The following is a 13,693-nucleotide window of genomic DNA, read 5'->3' as shown; positions in this document are numbered from 1 at the left end:
AACCAAGCAATAGGCTGGTGACTTCAGGCTGATGAGTTGGTCTTTACTAGTCTCAGCTTCCCCATATCACAGCCTTGGGAGAGTGAAACACCTTGTACGGAGCAGATGGCCTTTAGCGGGGACTCCTCGCCCCCGGCTCTGGGCGCTACCCGTTCCCACGCTGCTGCCAGCCCCAGACTGCGGGGCTGTCAGCCGGAAGGGATTTGCAGCCCGAGGGGGATCAGCTGGGTCGGCACAGAGGCCTCCTTGTCCCAGTGGGGCCCCGCGGTCACGTTGCTGGGCGGGCAGCACTGGTGCCAGCGCCCACTCCACCCCACCCCACCCCCGGCAGCTTCTAGGGCGGGCGCCGGATTTCCTGGCCCCGTGCCCAGTGACCCGCGAGCTGTTTGGGGGCGCAAGGCGTGGGGACTGCAGGGCCTGGGAGGGCGCACAATTTCCGCTCCAGCTCCTCCGTGCTCCCCCTGCCGGCTGCCACCCCAGCGCCCCCAGGTTGTCCCGCCCTCTTGCCCCCTTCCCTCATCTTGGGTATCCTGAAAGGTGACAGATTTCTCCATAAAAAGCCTTGGAACTTAGGAAACCTCTGAGCCTGAGCTCCTATGAGGATAGGTGGGAGTGAGGAAGGCCCAGGGTCCATTCCCCGGGGTAAGGCCTCTGGGTATTCTAGGTCAGGTGGCAGCAAACCAATTAAGGTACTCTGGATCTGTGTTAGAAACTGATGCAGCTGTATCTGGTACAGATGTTGAGGTGGTCTCTCAGTATTCAGGTTTTGGGGGTTGGGTAATCTCATCTGGATGTTGGGATCTTCACTGAGTTTCTGGATCCAGTAATAGGGATCTGCTATAGATTTACAATGGAAACCCATCCGGATGTATCTGGTCCAGGTGTTGCCATCTTTTCTCCATGTTCAGAGTCCAGGAGTTGTGTTCTTCTCTGGGCCAAGTTGTTGGGGGTAGTCTGAAGGGTGGGTGTTGGAGCCCCTCCAGTGTACATGGTCCTGTATTACGACCTTCTCTAGGTGTCCAGAGTATGGATTTGGGATCTGTGTCTGTAGATCAGGTTAAGATATGAGCAGCCACTCTAGAATGGTTTGGGATCCCTGGACAGGGCTGTGGTATCCAGGCCCAGCCCCTATCATTGGCCTGAAGACAGACATCACTGCTAAGCCCCTGCCCTAGCTCACCATCTGGGACTAGTAAAGGGAGGGCCCATGGCAGCTCACTTGATGCTCCTCTTCATGCCAGGAATTGGGAGCAGATCAGACACGACCTCATTCAGAGCGGTGATAATTCCTTCCCTTTTCTAGCCTCAATTTCCTCACCAATAAAATGGAAGGGTTGGATGTTCACCAAGGCCCTTATACCTCTCTCTTCCTGGTACACACACTACTCCTTCCAGCCCTCCCACTTTTGCCAACAAAATGTCTAAAATGCCCTTGTCTCTCCTCTCCCTTCCCAGTCTGTACTCGTCTTTGCTCAAGTTCCCCACCCTTCTCCAGGCCAGGGCTTGAGCTGTGCCTGCCCTGAGACCACATGCAGCCACAGATTCAGCCTGACTTTCCTGGTTTTCTCCATCTGGCTGGGAGCGCTCTGAGATCAGTCTTCCCCTGGCTGCTACTCAGAGGCCTCATTCTGGATGGGCACAGGGTCCCAAGCTTGGCTCAGCCACCACTCCATACTGGCAGGTGACCCTTTAATAAGAAGAATCTCTTTAGTCTCTAATACCCCGGATGGTGGGGTGGGCACTAATCGGATTTGGGAGGCTGTCTCCTGGCCACACCAATCCTCCTTTCCAGGCTGTTGCACCCATGTGACAGCAAGTCTGGGGCAGCAGGGAGTCTTCAGGACCACGTGCGCCCAGGCTGGTAGCTGGAAGACTGTCTGCCCAATTTTCCCTCTCCTAGTATTCAGCACGGACAGAAATCAGAAGCCCCTCATAGCAGGAATGATCTAGAGCAATCAATCACCCTGTTCCATAGACCACTCCCCGTGTGAGCTTGAGTGCCCACATACATGGATACACATGAGCACACACACACACATGCACCTCTCACAGAGAGGAAACCTATCCAGATTCTGGGATGGGCACTTTACAAACCCTCAAATCAGCCTTGGAGGAATCATTAGCCACATCTGATAGAAAAATAAAAGGAAACTAAGACTCAAAGAAAAGAAGGAGCTAATAGACCACACCACTGTTAAGTGTGGAATCAGAATTCAAAAGTCACACCCTGTTGCTCACACACAGGCACACGCACAGGGGCATGCACGACATTCACAGACTCGCACTCTGTTCCTAAACCAGTCATTAAATATCAAAGTTAGAAGGGAACCTAAGAGATGACCTCATCCTATCCATTCCATATTACAGAAAGAGAGAGGGGAAGGGATTTATTCAAGTTTTCAACAGTTACAAAGTGGTAGAACCAAAGCGAGCGTTCATATATACAAGTGAATTCATGTCTCTGTTGTCCCGTGGTCACATGTATATTCACCCACATACCACAGTTCACCCGTAGACTGTTACACAAAAACCTGCAAGCATACACACTTGCATTTGTCGGCTGTCATCCATATTCACACATCCCTGCTGGTGTCTTTGTGCTACACACATGCCCCTAAACACATACTATGGACACAAACATATACGTGGGCACATTTATTCACATATAATGCCCATTTATGTATGTTCATTCACACAAGATCCCTGCACTCATGTGCCTACTCTCCCCCACATGCCCAGCACACCCGTGTTTCCTTATGGCCAAACTCTCATGTACCCCTCTCCTGAAGCTGAAGAGATAAGCTGGTCTTAATCAGGGACCCTGCACAGCTAAGGCCAGACCCAGTATAGAAGGCTACACACTGAGCCTTTAAGAGGGGGTGGCCTAGGACTGGCATGGCATCGCGTGGGTACACCCTGGTATTGCCAGCAGTTCCCCACAGGCCCAGGCAACTTGCCTCACATTGTCTTGGCCAAGCCCAGCAGGTAGCCCCAGAAAGTGCCAAGTCATGGGCCATGGGTGGCCAGGCCAGGATGGCAGCAGAGCTGGTCCCAGCTTGTTCACTATTGTCTTCTGCCTGGAGCCCTGATGGGGACTCTCCCCCCTCCATGGGCCAGATCGTGAGTCATGAGACTTCTTCCTACACCCTCTGAAGATAAAGGTCAAGAGTTTGGATTTGGGGGCAAAGCACCCAGAGCTGCCAACAGGATTTACCAAAGTTGGTGAGCCGGCTAACTCAGGCTTCTGAAAGCCACTGTGAGATGGGTCAGTAGTTTTTATCAGTGACTCAAACACTATGCTCATATCAAATACAAATTAATCACGACACCTAACCCCAAATGGTGACAGCTGTCAGACTTGGAACAGATGAACACAGGGCAGAGAGCAGCCACACTGGACCAGAGGTGGGGCTGCTCGACCCGGGTTTGAGTAGTGAATAGCTTTCTAGGCACAGGGAAAATTGTTCCAGGGAACAGCTGCATGGCCTGACGTGGAAGGAGGCCAGTGGAGTCTGTCATCCACCCAACACTGTCAGGTACATACTATGCTAGATTATGACACATAAAATACCCAAGCCTGTCTCTCAAGGGGCTCAGGTTCAAAGGTCTCAAATTCAAGTGCTTCAGGTGCCAGACAGGTGCAGATGAGTGAAGAGGGAGGATGAAAGCCAATAGAGAGTTTTATGTCTAATGGGAGATTTCTTGCCCTGTCTAAAGCTTTTATGTTCAAGAATAGCTGTTCGTCCTGTGGCAACCAAGGAATCCCTTCAACCTGGCACTGGGTTCAGATTGTAGATCCTGATTTTGCAACCCAGGTTCTGGAGTCCAGAACAAGACCCTAGAATCTGGAGGAAACCAGATTGCATATAGAGCTAAAAAGTCTGGGCCTGACCCTCTAGGTGTACCTGAGACCCAGGGAAGGTTCCTGCCATGATTGGACATTGCTCATGGGGGCCTCCCAGGAGAAAGCTCTCACACTATGGTCATTGGAGATGATGGGACTTTTCCTGGCCCCATCACAACTGTGTCTGTCAAGAGCCACTGTGTCCTCAACATAATTCCTCATCTTTATTCCCCTTCTGCTACTCCTACCCACACCCTAAATTATCCTTTTTCTACCCATATGTTGGATAGAAAAATTGACTTGATTGCCCCCCCCCACACACACACACACATAGACATACATTTCCCTGTCTGATCTAAGGATTCCACAAAAGGACATTACACACAAGTACACCACCCACACATACACATTTCTGTCTGGGGGAGATAAGTAGGGGCTCTGTTAGCCTCTCCCCCTTCCAGGTTTGGACACTAGGGAGGCGGCCTCCATTCTGCAGAGATGGGGAACCTGGCAGGAGGGAAGTGACCAGGTCATAGAAGTGGAGGCCACCAAATACACAACCTTGCAATTTGCTCATGTTTATGCAGTTCGAGACTGGCCTAAAGTGTGGGCTTGGACTCAGGAATTTTGGATTCTAATCCTGGTCCAGGCTCCGTTTTGCTAGATAACCGTGGGGAACTAACTCCCTGTCCCTCTCTTCTGTTAGAGGAGAAACAGTTTCAGTTTCTTCTCTAAGTGGAGGGAGTTAGGCTAGTTGGTCTAGGAATGATTTTCTGTGAGTTCCATCATGTGGAAATGTTGGGAAAGCCTTAGATAGGAACTCCTGGTTCCCCTGAAGTTCCAGGTAGGGTGCAGCGGCCCCTGGGTTCAGATGAAGTTCTTCCTTTGCGTAGGAGAAATCACAGCCAGGCAGGCACCCAGCACAGCCAACCTTCTCCCCTCCCCAGCACATAGACAGCCTCCAGATGCTGGGCTCTGGAGCCTGGGAGCTGCCCTGGGCACAAACTGGCACCCCTTCCCAGCCCCAGACAGCCGCAGCCTCTCTCCTGGATCCTCATTAAATTATTCTGCCCCACTGGTCTCAGGCTCAGGCTGCCTTTGATGTATGCCCATCTAGCTTCGGAGGCCAAGACCAGGCCCCTCACACCAGGCCAGGCTGATGGGTTCTGACAGCTTCCTGGGGCCCTGTGGTGGCAGAAATACCAAGGCTCACAGAGCCACAGGATACATGCTCAAGGCTGTGCACAGCCAAAGATATGATATTCTCTCTCTCTCTCTCTCTCTCTCTCTCTCTCTCACACACACACACACACACACACACAAACACACACACACACACACACACACACTCACCCAGTCCCACGATACACATGGGTGGTATGCTATAGCATCGACAGTGCACCCTGGCACACTCATATGCACTCAGGCAAACCCCTAAACACACTCACATACAGCTGTGGCAGCACACATACCCTCATATGCACCCTCAGGCTGTCACCCGCTCACTCCATGGCAGCCAGTCCCTTACATGGAACCTCCTGTTCCCTTATTCCTTTTCTTTCCACTCCAGGGACTTTTAAGGTCTTCTGAGGTCTGACCCCGACCTCCTCACCTTCCATGTCTTTTGGCCATCCGTCATAGCTTTGTGATTATAAACCCAGGCAGCCTGATTCGGTTCTGGAGCCCCTCATTTATAAGATGTGTGGCTCTGTGCAAGTCACTAACCTTTCCAGACCTCTGTGGCCTGACCTGCAGGATGGGAATGACGGGACCCTCCTAGGGTTGTTGGGTGGCTTCAAAGAGGTTCTGTACTGAGGCACATAGAACAACGCCTGGCTTCTGATAAGATCTCACCGAATGCTGACTATTGTCTGTTGCCCATTCCCCTTCCTGCCCTTCGCTTCAGCCATAGCAAAACCATTATTTCCTAAACATGCTGATCTGCTCCATGCCTCTGATCCTTTGCATATGGCGTGCCTTCTATTTGGAACACACGGCTTCCCTGTTTCTTTCTCTGCTATCATCTGATGAGCTCCTATTCCCCTTTTAAAAACCCTGCTCAGATGGCTTTACCCAGTGGAAACCTTCCCTTGCCCCCTACCAGCAGAACCGGTCACTGCCTCTTTCGTGTCCCATCCCATCCTGAATTGTCTATTTCTGTAGACGGTGAGCTCATCCAGGACATGAGCTTTATGAAATCCATCTCCTGAATTCTGTACCCAACCCCCTGGACACAGATCACAGTGAGCATCCGTGGTCTGTGAAAGAATAAAATTGTGCTGATCATGATGGGGTACAAAGTGCTACTAAAAACAATAATACTACACCAGTAATGCGAGGAAATTTTATTGAATGGAAACTTTGAGCAGGCTCAGAATTACCGTCTTTGGGTAATGCTCTCAGTAACTCCATCAGGCTCTGCTAGAGATGGGCCCATCACTGGGGAACACACACATGTGAATCATGCTGGATGCTCACAGTAAAACACTGCAGCAGCAGGTAAGGAACAGATCGGAAAGTATGGACTAGTAAGGCTTACAGCATAATCCCATTTTTATTAATTAACCCCCAAAGGCACATTGTATACAGACAAACACATTTTAAGAACATATTTAAAAACAGATCAGAATGAATTCCTAGTCCTTCCTGGCAGGAGGCTCATGTGCCATACAGGGGTTTGGGTCCACAGCGGTGCTGTTTATCTTGTGCATCCAGGATCTTGTGACAACCCTGGCTGCCTCTTGATAAGAGAGGTGACTCTTATCAAGAGGCAGCAAGGTATAAGAAACAGGGAAGAAGAGGAAAAGTACATCAGCAAAGAGGAATATGAGAGTCTCAACTCTGCGGCTGAAAACCAAACAAATGGAAACAAACGTGATCAAATTTATGGAAGGGTTTCATTTTGATCTCTTTTACAGTTGAGGATGTCAACTGGTTATACGGTCATTCTCTCATTTAGGTGTTGGTTTTAGGGCGTCTAAACAGCATCATTGCAGATGGTTGTCCTTAATGCAAAGACAAGTTGGATTTTCATTTGATGGGGTCCCAGCCTCTCTGTAGCACGTGTGCATGGTCATTCAGTGAAGCCTGATTGAGACCTGAACTACATGCTCTCTGAGATTGGGAATTTAGGAGCTTCCCCCAGGCAGACTTCATGATTTTTGTGTCCTTAGAGGAATAAATGAAGGAGTGAACAAAGAAAGGAAGAAAGGGAATGAAAGAAGAGGGAGCCAGGGATCTAGGGATAAAGAAATGGGACAAAAAAGGTCTCCCTGGAACACCCTCTTCTTTTCTCTACACCTGTTTAGTTCACGAGTGCCAGGTTGGAACAGAGGGGAGGGAGTAAGGGGCTAGAACCAGGACTGCTAATGTCAAATCCTCCTACTCATGAGGAGTTGCCTCTCTTATCAAGAGGCAGCCAGGGTTGTCACAAGATCCTGGATGCACAAGACAAACAGCACGCTGTGGACCCAAACCCCTGTATGGCACGTGAGCCTCCTGCCAGGAAGGACACAGGGTTGGCCCTCATGCTAAAAACAGGGACAGTAACAGCTAATGTGTTCCTTTAAACAGGGCATTTTTACCCATTTTGTCTCTTTTAGCTCTCATTTCAAGTGTGCACACGAAGAATTATCCACACTTTATTGGTGAGGAAACTGAGGCTCAGAGAGCTTGAGAGTTGTACTTATTCAACTCTCAGTAGTAATCAGATCACCAGCGCTCTTTGAAAGTCTGCTCCGAGCCGGACCCTCTTCAAGCGCTTTGTGTACATTAGCTCCTCTATCCTCACAGCTACCTATGAGCAGCAGTCACTGTCCCCATTCCACAAGTGAAGATGCAAGACCAGAGTCGCACAGCTAACCTGTGGGAGACCTGGGAACTGTGGTTCAGCAGTCTCACTAGGGCTCACACTCTCCACCCCAGGGATATGCCGCCTTTTACAAAGCAGAGCCCCAATGTGAATGCAGCTACATCCCCTGATTCTTGGAGATCCTGGCTTCCTGTCAATCAAATGGGGACCCCACTAAGAATGAGATCAAGAACACACAGGGCACACAGAGTCAGTCACTGGCCCTACTGGGGTTCCATGGTCTGCCTAAGGCCTTCCCAAGGACCCCTAAGCCTGGGGAGATGGAAGAGGCCTCCTCCCTCCCCTTTCCCCAGCCAGAGCTGCGTGAGCTAATCTAGGGGAGAAGACACATTAGTCCAAGAGAATCGGTCCCAGCCTGCTCTGCTGAGTCAGCGGGAAGCACAGCCCTTGCTCTGCCAGCTACGTGAGCCCCTGCACGCCACCATCCCTGAATAGGCCCCCACCATCAACATGCCCTCACGTGCCTCTTTGCTGCTGACCTGCCCCCAACAGCACTCTCGGATCCAACAATCCACAGCCTCCCTCTCTGTTGGCTTTCCCAGGCACTGGCCTATTTCTCAGCACCATCCCCACTGACCCCTGGAAAACAGACATCTCCTTCTGTATAGAAAACTAATCCTGGCCAGAATCACAACAAATGCAACAGAAGGCTTTGGGGGAATGTAGTGGGCCATTTCCTCTACCCTCGGCACACTCTGAATTCCAGAAAGCAGAGCCTGTTGTCAACTCACAGATTCTAAGAGTCTCTGCCACTAGCACTGCCAGTGTAATCACCACCATCCTGAGCACCATCTCTGTCTTCACCAGCATCACCACCACCACTGACATCTCACCATTACCCTCACTATTACTGTTGCTATTGCTATGACCAAGACCACTGTTACTACAACCATCAGCCACATTAGCAAGGCTACTAAGATGTTCACGGTTGAGGGGCTGGGGTTGTAGCTCAGTGGTAGTGCGCTTGCCTAGCAGGTGTGAGGCACTGGGTTCAATCCTTAGCACCACATAAAAATATACAAAGACATTGTGTCCATATAAAACCAAAAAAATTTAAACAACAAAAAAAGAAGTTCACTGTTGACAACAGCCCCCAAAGAACAACCACTTCTATCAATGTCACTTAGTTGATTTTCTTTTTTTTTTTTTTAATATTTTTAGTTGTAGATGGACACAATGCTTTATTTTGTTTATTTAGTTTTATGTGGTTCTGGGGATCAAACCCAAGACCTCACTCATGCTAGGCAAGTGCTCTAACACTGAGCTACAACCCCAGCCTGTCACTTAGTTGATTTTCTGTTGCTGTAACAAAATATCTGATACTATGTAAATGATAAAGAATAAAGGTTTATGTGTCTCACAATTCTGGAGGCTGGGAAGTCCAAGAGTATGGCACTGATGACTACTGGCATATGGTGAGGGACTTCTGGTTGCATCACAATATGGCAGAGGCTATCATCTGGCAAGGCAGAGTAAGTGCACTAGTTTAGGTCCTTAATCCTTCTCTTAATAAGCCACAATGACATAATGGGGGCCCCACCCTCAAACCTCATCTAATCCTAATTACCTCCTAAAGGTGCCAGCTCCAAATGCCATTAACATGAGACTGTGAGGATTAAGTTCCAACACATGAACTTTTGAGGGACCTATCCAAACCATTAGCAGTCAAAACTAAAATGAGTAGGTGTCATTAACACCATCAAAAATATTTTCAGTGGCACTGACACCGGTACTACCTCCATCACTTCTAAGACAAAGCATCATGAAGGACATTTTGATCAACAACATCTCCCTATACCATTTTTATCCCAACCCCACCATCCTTGTCACCGTCATCCAAGATAATTGTCATTTTATCACCCCAAATGACCACCATTTATAACACCAGCACCACCATCGCCATTACCACTATCACCAACACCAATTACTATGCCCATCCCCATCACTGTCACCATTACTACCACCATAATCAAGACCGCCATCAGAGTCTCACTACCTCACCACCTTCATTGCCTGTATTCTTACCATTGCTATAATCAACACCACGAAACCAACACTAACACAGCCTAAGAGTCACTACTGCCATATCTGTAACCAGCACTAATGTCATCTTAACTCCAACCAACACTAGCATCACTATAACCACCAATTGTCACTATTGTCACCAATACCTCCACCACCATGAACACTCCAGCTCCCCCACACTGTCTCTTCACTGGGATGAGAAACTTTAGCTGTCTACCTGGGCCTGTTACCATACCGGGCAGAATGTGAAACAACAGCTAGAGAAAAGCCAAGTTCTTCTAACAAATTGTTCTGACCACACATGATATGCCCAATCACTTCCCATTAGTGTCCTCTTCTGAACATGATTAGTGATTCACGGAGGAACAGCCATGCATGCCTAGGAGTCACCCCTCTACGACCTGTGACATCAAGAAGCCCAGCTCCAACTACTCCCTCCCAAGTCCCTCCAGACATTCTGGGAACCTGCAGATTTATCTGCCTCTCTAATGTGTATCTTCTCCCTTTCACCCCCCAAACTTTCACCTCCTCTAGGGTGGAACAGGAAGTAGGAGTACTAGTTGGAGAGTCAGAGCCCTGGATCCTAGCCTTGGTTCTACCACAAAAGCTCTGTGTGGCCTTGGGAAACTCACTTTCTCTTCTCCACCTGTTTCCCCACCTATAATGGAGGGGTCACCTTCTGACTTTGGTGCTTTAAAGATTTTTGAAGCTGAGACACACCCAGCACAGGTCTGAGACCTTTTTCCAGATAGTCCTTTTGGATGGGAAAACAAAATGTTGTCTCTGGATGGCCCCACATCCCATCAGCCTTGACTCCCCTGGTCATCCTGTCCTGTGATCTCAGGGAGACCTCCAGGAGTCCCAAGATGCTGCTGCCCGGGGCAGGGTGGAGCCCAAAGGGTTAAGCCATCCAGGGCTCTATGGGAGCAAGTACCTCAGATGAAAGGTTGGTCAGAGAGAGAACGCCATGTGGCTGTTGTGGTTGGCAGGTCAGGGGCAGTGGGACCAGGCTAGGTCCCGAAGGAAACCCCCTCCTGGTCTCACCAGAACAAAGTGGTGTTTTGCAAAAATGCCATTGTTCTTGGGCAAGTCTTTCCCATCTCAACATAAACCAGGAAGCAGGGCTTCCTTTCTTGGGCGAGACCCCAAGGTCCCTCCACCGGTGGGAGTGGGGCGGGGAGAAGAACAGAGTTTTTCCTGGCTTGAATGATTTGCCACAAAGTTCTAGCTGAAGAGCAGCCATCCCCACCTGGCTGAATCCAAGACTCCCAATGCTGGGGTGTGTGTATGTGTGTGTATGTGTGTCCTTTCCTACACAGGGAGCAGAAACAGAGGGTCACCTAATTCAGTCTGTTGCCTCCAAAGAGGACTCTCATCCCTAAGCTCGGATGTGAAAGATGTCACTGCCCATCCATCTTCTTGGCCCTGTGCTGTTTGTTGTATCTCCAACACCTGGCCCGGGCACAAAACGGCCCCTGTGTGTGCGCCCACACTTGTGTGTTACTGACCTCTCATTCTCATAAAGAAAACAGGTCAGTCACAACCTCTAAGGAAAGAAAGCCACTTCCTTCTCAAGCCCAGAAATTTAGAGCATTCTCAGACTTTGACAGCATCCATTTTCTGGAAGGGGAAACTGAGGCTTACAGCCTGGAAGGTGCTGAGCAGAGGCCAGTGGCTTGTCACTAGAACAGCTGTGCTAGATGTGAGTCTCTTGGCGCCAGTGCTACCAGACAGGACCTGTCACCAAGTTTCCAAACTCAGGCACAGCCTTGCTTTAAATCCCTCACCTCTTCAGATAAAAGACCCAGCACATTCACACTCTTTTTTTTTTTTTTTGGTACCAGGGGTTGAACTCAGGGGCACTCAACCACTGAGCCACATCCCCAGACCTATGTTGTATTTTATTTAAAGACAGGATCTCACTGAGTTGCTTGGCACCCCACTTTTTTGCTGAGGCTGTCTTTGAACCCGCAATCCTCCTGCCTCAGCCTCCCAAGCTGCTGGGATTACAGGTGTGCCCCACTGCGCCCGGCCACATTCATGCTCTTGCCTCTGACAATTCCAAAACTCCTCGGAGCCATTTCATCCACCTGCTGGAGAACTGACTCAGTGAAGATCCAAGGAAATAAGTGTCTCCCGTGGCTTGCAGCACTGAGGTTAGCAGCTGCCTCCTTCCTCACCAGCACTTCAGCACTTTCCTACCAAATGTCACTTCGTCACAGACAATGACAGCGCTGAAATAACTCCAGGACATGCCCAGTGGACCAAGGATCCAATGTCCTGCTTCCCTCCCTCTAAACTTTATTTTTTCTTTCTGGCAGTCACCGTGTCTAGTTTTACTTCTACAGCTTTTACTTACACCGGGAAGGTTTGTTTGCTTAAATAGTTCTGGATGAACAGAGAAGGGATAGGAATTCTTCCCCATAGGGGTTGTTGGTAGGATTCAATGAGATGCTGACCCTGGCACAAGAAGATGCTTAATTAATGCTAGGTCCCTTGGGAAAGTGTCAAGTGCCGTGTGAATACAGAGGCTGTTGCTTTCTAGACAAGGATAGACAAGGGCTATTTACAGATTGCTCCACTTACAAATTTGTTTTTAGAGAGTCTGTGGAAGGGAGTCACAGTCCTATTCAAGAATGGTGGCCTTGTAGCTCAGAGGTAGAGTACTTGCCTAAGTAGCGTGCCCAAGGCCCTGTGTTTGATCCCCAGCACTGCAAAAAAAGAAAATGATTGGTTTTCTGAGGTTACTAGGAGAGCTAGACTGGACAAGTTTACTTTTTTGTCTATTCTTTACAAAATAATTTATACTCCCAGGTAGAACTCTAAGCAAGCAAAAGAAGTGGAGACGAATAGGTAAACAAGCCCAGCTGACACAAACTCAGTTTCCCCAAAAGAGACAACTCCTTTGTTAATCTCTTATCCTAGGGAAGGGTGAGGGTAGGGAGAGGTATGTACAGCAGCAATTTTGTGCCTGCAGCCCCCCCCCCATTCACCCAAGACAAGATAAGGAGCAGATAAAATTCCAGCCAAAGACATTCAGATAAGCGGCAAGTTAAAGAGATTTAAACCAGGAGCACAGGCCTCTTGTAACTCCCAGCTCCAAAGCTTCTCAGAAAACACAAAACAATGGATACAAGGAATTCCTCACCCTGGAAAGGGAGATCAGATGGATTCCTCTGAGTAAATCCAACCAAGAAGAGGGAGTGAGTGAATAAACCCCTGCATTCCCATACAGATGCCACTTAACCTGGGCAGTAGCTACTGGAGTTTATAATCACAAACTCAAGCCTGCAACTTCTTCCAAATAAGAGTAAAACTGATGATGCATCCTTTCACTTTGTATCGATAGGAGATTTCAGGTCTGTTATTATTGGAAGGACATGTCCTTTAATGCAAGACTCTGGAAGGCTTGCATTGTGCCCAGAAAAGAAGGGACTGATACTTTTGGTTCTTTACTATTCAAAGTATGGACTAAAGACCAGAAACATCAGAGCTTGTTAGAAATTTATAATCTCAGGACCCCATTCAGGCCTGCTGAACCACACTGTCAGCATTCCCAGGTGATTTGTGTGTACACACACACACACACACACACACACACACACACACACCCTGTAAACCCCAAACACCTCAGGATCTGCGGCTTTGGTGGATCAAAGGAGCCGGGGTGCCAGCCTCTCTGAGGGGAGCCAGGCAAACACTACCTCCTGGGATTCTTCCAGATCTTCCCAGCACCTACCCACCCAGTTCCACTCATTCTTTACCTTTTTGTAGTATAACCCCCTTAATAACCTCAAAGCTTTCAATCAACAAAAGCCTGAAAAGCCAGTTGTCTACAGAGGACTTGTGATCCCCTGAGGCCCAGCCAAAGGCCCTGCTCTCTGCTCTGCTTGGAATGAAGAACAAAAACCAGAGTACAAAATGACATCTCAACCCACTACCTTGCCACACGT

Source organism: Marmota flaviventris, chromosome 10, assembly GCF_047511675.1.
Source record: "Marmota flaviventris isolate mMarFla1 chromosome 10, mMarFla1.hap1, whole genome shotgun sequence".
Lineage (NCBI taxonomy): Eukaryota > Metazoa > Chordata > Mammalia > Rodentia > Sciuridae > Marmota > Marmota flaviventris.
Note: the sequence above shows the minus strand (reverse complement) of the source record.